We start from the raw sequence: 6,601 nt of genomic DNA, 5'->3' as shown, positions 1-6,601 counted from the left end.
CTGCACCCATGGAAATTTATTTTGGGGAACTCTGCTGGTGCCTTCTGCCGTGGGGGCCATGCTCTCTGTCTAGGCTGAGGCATGGCTCGGGCAGATCAGAAATATATTTACACCTAGGTTGGAGAATGTACAGCGAACTGCTCTGGGTGTTTATCTGGACTCACTTGGTGTTTTCTGTGCTACCATTTTAACTGGAGACTTTTTCAGTCTACACACACTTGTCTGCAGCTGCCCACTATCAAGCAGAGTTCAGAAAACGGTTATCACACGGTGCAGCTGCTGAAGTGTGGCTCCTGCCTGGGTCACTTTCCCCAAAGGGAAGATAATGCTTCTTGCCCAACCTGGGGATGTTACAAAAGAACTGAGAAAACAGAGGAGGCTTAAACACATTCCTCTCCCAGGAGAATTCCTTTTTTTTTTGTAATCCCGAAGAAGAGCAGCTGCCTGTCAGCAGAGAGTGGGCTGTTCTCTGCTGACTGCACCATTTGAGGCTGTGTATGTACCTGTTTCAGAGACAAAACAGCTGATCTCCAGGTGACTCCCATTACAAACCCTTTTTCTCTTTTAGTGCATATCTGACTGCTCTTTTGGTGTGATTTTTGTTCTTATATGAGGAGTTAAAGATCTCCTATAGCAATGCAGGTGTGTTGCTCTTCCCACCATTCTACCCCTATCCTGGAACCAGTCAAAATTTCCCTCAAACTTTGGCACTGGAAAGCACTCATCATTCTCATCAACTTTTTAGTATAATTTTGAACTTTGAGAGAGATAAATTGCAACAAAGTTAAATAGTCCCTTTAGAAATGTATTTATATGTCTTAAAACTACCTTAGTGTCATCAGTTATTTTATAAAACGTGGGATGAAAGACAATTTGGACATGACAAACCCTCCAGAAAGTGTGTTTTATTGTACCAAACTAATGGTTTGGCATATATATACATACATATATGTGTGGATATATATGTGTGTGTGTGAGAGTTTAAAACAGTTTGTTATTTTATTTGACTTGTCAGATATCTGTGGCCACCTCTCAAGCCAAGAGGATGGTGATCAGCAGCAGAAGAGGTGTAAGACCTGAGGCCAGATTTGTCCCTGGCTCTCTAACATTGTATGCTGTATTTCTTTAACAAGGTCTGTGTAGAGTCAGGCTTTCCAAATACATATTCCTTTTTTAAGACCTAAAAATATACAAAATGCAACCCATTTACTTCAAAACCTATAAAATCTATTCATGCTCTACAGGTAGATAATACTGGCACAGAATTTATAGTTCACCTCAAGGTTAGTGCAGTTTGTGAAAGGAAATACATTTTTGCTTGACATTATCTTTGGTTTTAACTGTTGTTTATAGCAGATACTCAGGCAAGCTTGAAACTGTGCCAGGTTCTGACTTAGGCAGGCAGAGCAGGCAGAAAGTATCCATCACTCCAGCATCTCCTGCACCTTCCAGGGGCACAGGGGAACAAATGAAATAGCCAATGGGTAGAAAAAGTTGGAAAACACAGGAAAATATTTAGGATGGCTACTGTTTGCTGAGCTTTCCTGACACTTGGAGTTGCACCTGCAATTTGGCAAAAGGACCAACCTCTCTGCCTGTGGGCCAGGATCTAAGGGTGGCACAGGTGATCCAGCTCACCTGAGCAGGGACTTCAAGTGTCACTGCTCTTTGGTTAAGGGTTTGCACACAAGGCTTTATGAGTTTGCCTCTCCATGTTCAGTGTGCCATCCTTAAACAGCACACTCTTTCCACCTTCCTCTCATGGTCTTTCCCTGCTGAGGCCTTACAGTGCTTGATGTCGTTCTCTGGCAGGAAGGATGGGGCCTCTCCTACTCTTGGTTTGAATGATGTAGACAGAAGATAAAGACACTTTTCAGTGAGTAATTGCCTAGCTACGTATAAAACTAGTCTTTTTCATAGGCAGTGTTTATGACAATGGCCCATTTCAATTAATTTGTGTGTTATCAGTGATACAAATGTTTTATCTGTTAGTGGAAAACATGTACTTTGTGCTGAGCTCCTTTCAGAAGTTTCACCTTGGTGGCTGCCTGTGTGCAGTGGGACAGCAGCCAGTACTGGGGAGCTGTTTCCTTCAGGCTGCCCTAGCACTCCCCCAGAATGTTTAGACAACAGAAAACAGGCTGCATATTTCCTGCTGTGGCTTTGGCTTTCCCTAGGGGAGAAGGAGTATTCTGAGAGAGTGTAGGGTATACTCTGGGAGCTGGGATGACCAGTGGGTTTGTGAAATGTTTGAAGAGTTTGTAGACCCAGGCCTGACTTGTGATGCAATGTAAGGTTGTGGTAAAACTCACTGCTGTGATGATCTCACCATAGTGGGTTTTACCTTGGAAGGACAGGGGGCTCTGCTTGTGGCCATAAGGTTGAATAGAAAATAAGGTGGGGCAGGCTCAGGACAGGTCTTAACATGTGGCAGACAGGCCTGTATTGATTATTTGCATAAGCATATTTGTCATTTTCAATATATTTTCCTCTTTTCACCTATGCAGAGCAGAGATGTGAATTATAAAGGGTGCACATTTGTGAGTGATAGTAGCAAAAACCTTCAGAAACACTTCTTGGCTTCATTTGCTTTAAAATTCAATAAATTAAAAAGAAGTCTTCCAGTACAAATAATCTCTAAATGTTGTTAGCCTTATTCCTAGAATGACTGTCCTCCTGCAATAGCGATAAGATTTTGTTTCTAATTGCTTGTTGTCGCATCTCCACCTCTCAACTTTTCATACCTCTTGTAAGGTTAAAAAGCCTTAGTAGGAAATAAAAAAACATTTTAATGCTGCAATATGTTTGTGACTCCATGAGGCAGAGAAAAGCAGGGCTTGCTCTGAATATGAATGATGGTTGCAAATTGTGATTTTTAGGTGATGGTCTGATTTGTGGCCGGACCTGTTGGAACTTGCACACGGCACCTTGGGCTGCTTGCACTCTGAAATTCAGTCTCATGCCTGTGTTGTTACAACTGACATCTGTTTCAGTAACCTGCAGCCAATGTTCCCCATGAGTTCCTGTAATTGCTGCTGGCAACTGACACAGACAGATTATGTCTGGGAGTAGGTGCTCCTGCTGATTTCAATTTAGGCAAGGCATGAATCCACAAACAAGAAGCCACAAACGGATGGAAGGAGTCAGCTCATAACTGATTCACTGATCTGTGGTGGGGGTGTACTGAGAAAGAATCACATAGATGGTTTTTTGCATACAGATGGCCTCTTGCCTAAAGAACGCCTTCTTTATTTATTCTGGAGATATTTCAAATGCTCTTTGACTAAGGGGCAGTTGCCTCCATCCTTTTACCTACTTCTAATTCAAAAACTAGTAGCACCCACTATGCTAAATTTCTCTTCTGATCGTAGAAACTACTGGGCTAGATGGATCTTTGCTTTGATCCATTCCAGCTCTTCTTGTATTCCTATAAAACACTCAACTATAAAATTAAAATCAAATTATAAATATTATTATAGAAATAAATATTGCATTTTATTATATAGCATTTATGTGATTCTATAAAGTTAAAATTTAATTAGGAAATTAAAATTTGCTTGTCTTACAGTTTATCTACAGATGAGGAACATTCCTGACACAGGAGAAAACAGCTGAGAAGAACATACTGTTGGTTAATGCCGTGGAAAAGCAGTGGAAGCTGGAAATACAAAGAAAATCTGAGAGAACCTAAGAGAAAAGTGAAGATGGGCTTGTGGGAGAGAACCACTAGAGAGATACAGAGAAGGTGATACAGAGGAAAAGTGTGGTTTTACTGCCTCCAAAACACAGAACCCATTCTGCATGAGTTGGGTTTCATTTCTGTGCACAGTGGTCCAAAACAATTTCGTGTCAGTGTTTAAGTTACTCTTTGCAGATTTTCAGATGTGCACATGCATTTCATTTGCAAACTCTTTTATCTGTGCAAGTTGAACTGTGCTTCTTGAACTAGCCCATCTCATTTAAATGAATTTTCCCAAAAAACCCTCCTTTTTTTTTTCCAGTTCACCGTTCTGTTTCCCCATCAAAGCCCAAAATGCAGTGATTTCCTTCCCTTCCCCAATTTCCAGCTTAAATGCCTTGTACCTCCACCTCTCTCCAAATTCATAAGGCAGCTGGTCTGCATGGTTTTTAGGGCAGTGGGTGTTTAATTCAGCGAGAGGCAATGGGTTGGACAAGAGACAGTCCAATCTGAAACTCCTCACTCGAGTGAGTCCCAACTGCTGACCTTCCTATCCTAGTAAAGCAATGGATTTAGGGCAAACAACACCTAAGGAGTTATTTCACTGCATAGTTCTGAGGTTTTTCTGAAAGGCATTCCCTTCCCTGCATATCTCCTAGGTTGGGAGACAATAAACTTTTGTCTTGGAAATTCCTCTGATGATCCTCCAGTGCATAGGATCACAAAGATATGTTATGCTGTGCTATTTAAGCATGTAGGTTTATTTGGACAGTAATTGTGAAGTGAAATTCTGATTCAGAGGAAGGATTGTCAAATCATTTGTAATTAATATTGCCTACCCTACATTTTGAGTTTATCTGCATTGTTTATATGAAATAAACAGAAAAAAACCCAAACAAGGAAATGTTGCTGTTCTTTACCCTTTTTTTTTTCTTCCTTTCAGCCTAATTATTGTTATTTGGGAAAAATTTGGTGGTTCTTTATTTTTTTTTTGTAGTGAAAAAAAATTGCTTTTGCATCATATTTTTCTGATTTCTTAATTCTGACATTTGATAACATGAAATATGCTCCATGAAAGACCATTTTACTCACAGAATCATAGGATCATTAGGTTAGAAAAGACCTCTAAGATCATCAAGTCCAAATATTAACTTAACGCTGTCAAGTCCACCACAAACCATGCCTCTAAGCACCATATCTGTGTGTTTTTTGAGTAATTGTAGAGGTGATGATTTCACCACTTTCCTGGGAAGCCTGTTTCAATGCTTGGAAACCCTTTCAATGAAAAAAGTTTTCCTGATATCTAATCTGAACTTGCCCTGGCAAAACTTGAGCCTGGATTCTCATCTTATCACTTTTTACCTTGGAGTAACCTCCTTTTAGGCAGTTGTAGAACATGACAAGGTTCCCTCTGAGCCTCCTTTTCTCCAGGCTCAACAACCCTCGCTCCCTCAGCAACCCCTTGTAAGACTTATGTTCCAGGATGTTCACCAGCTCCACTCCCTTCTTGGCCATGCTTCAGCACCTCAATGTCCTTCTCACAGAGAGGGGCCCAGAGCTGAACGTAGGCTTTGAGATGTGACCCCACCAGTGTCAGGGGGCCACCACTGCCCTCATCCTTCTGGCCACACTATTTCTGATACAGGCCAGGTGCCACTGGCCTTCTTGGCCACTTGAGCACAGCAAACTCATGGTAAGCCAGCTGTTGACCAGCATGTCCAGGTGCTTTTCTGCTGAGCAGCTTTACAGCCACTCTTCCCCAAGTCAGTAGTGCTGCAGGGGGCTGTGGCTGAAATGCAGGGCCTGGTATTTCAGCTTGTTGAGCCTCTTACAATTGGCTTCAGCCCATCAGTCCAGCCTGTCCAGATCCCTCTGTAGACCCTTCCTACCTTCCAGAAGATCAACACTCCCACCCAGTTTGGTGTCATCTGAAAACCAACTGAAGGATGCCCTTGAGACCCCCATCCAGATCATCAATAAAGATATTGATTGGGACTGGCCCCCAGCACTGAGCCTTGAGGGACATCTCTCATGATTAGCTGGATGTAACTCCATCCACCACCAGCTCTGGCCCATCCATCTAGACAGTTTTTACCCAGTGAACAGTGCACCCGTCGAAGCCACCAGCAGTTTCTCCAGGAGAATGCTGTGGGAAATGGGGTCAGAGAGTTTATTAAAGTCCAGGTAGACAGCATTTACAGCCTTGCTTACCCAGCATGTCACCTTGTCATAGCAGGAGATCAGGCTGGTCAAGCAGAACCTGCCTTTCACAAACTCATGCTGGCTGGGCCTGCTGCACTGGTTGTTGTCCTGTATGTGCCCTGTGATCTCCTGTAGCCTCTTACAGCAGTCAGCTGCTGTGTCCTAACACTTGCATGGAAGGAACTTTTTGAAGACTTCTTCTCAAAATCTGTCTTTCTTTCCCTCCTCTTATCTAACTCTTCAGCTAGTAAGGTGCAATACCTATCAAACCAAAGGCATTTGATTGACCATCTGAGGGTGCATGGTGTTTTATGCTGAACTGAAACACATCCATCATTTCTTCAGGAGTTTGAAGGCTTCAGGGAGCACATGTATTTGCATACAGGAGGAAAACATTTTTAGGCATCAGATGTACAATGTACTACACTGTCAAGAACTAGGATTAAAGGGTTTGCCCTACCATCTGTCAGACTGTCATTTTCAATAAATGCTGTGTCACTGTGATATTACTATGGCAGTGTCTCTGTAACTATGTATTATCACAGTAAAAGTACATTTGTACGCATCATCCTAGGAGAATATTTCTGAAGTAAAAAGATAAGGTTTGGCAATAATAAAAGAGTGAGGTTTTTTTCTTTGTTTGTTTTTATTTTTTCACATCTGTTGGAGAGAAAAACAGCCAGAACTTCAGAATTTCTGTGGAAGCCAAATACTGGACAA

This window comes from Zonotrichia albicollis, chromosome 5, assembly GCF_047830755.1.
Source record: "Zonotrichia albicollis isolate bZonAlb1 chromosome 5, bZonAlb1.hap1, whole genome shotgun sequence".
Classification (NCBI taxonomy): Eukaryota; Metazoa; Chordata; class Aves; order Passeriformes; family Passerellidae; genus Zonotrichia; species Zonotrichia albicollis.
This window is presented reverse-complemented; position numbering follows the sequence as displayed.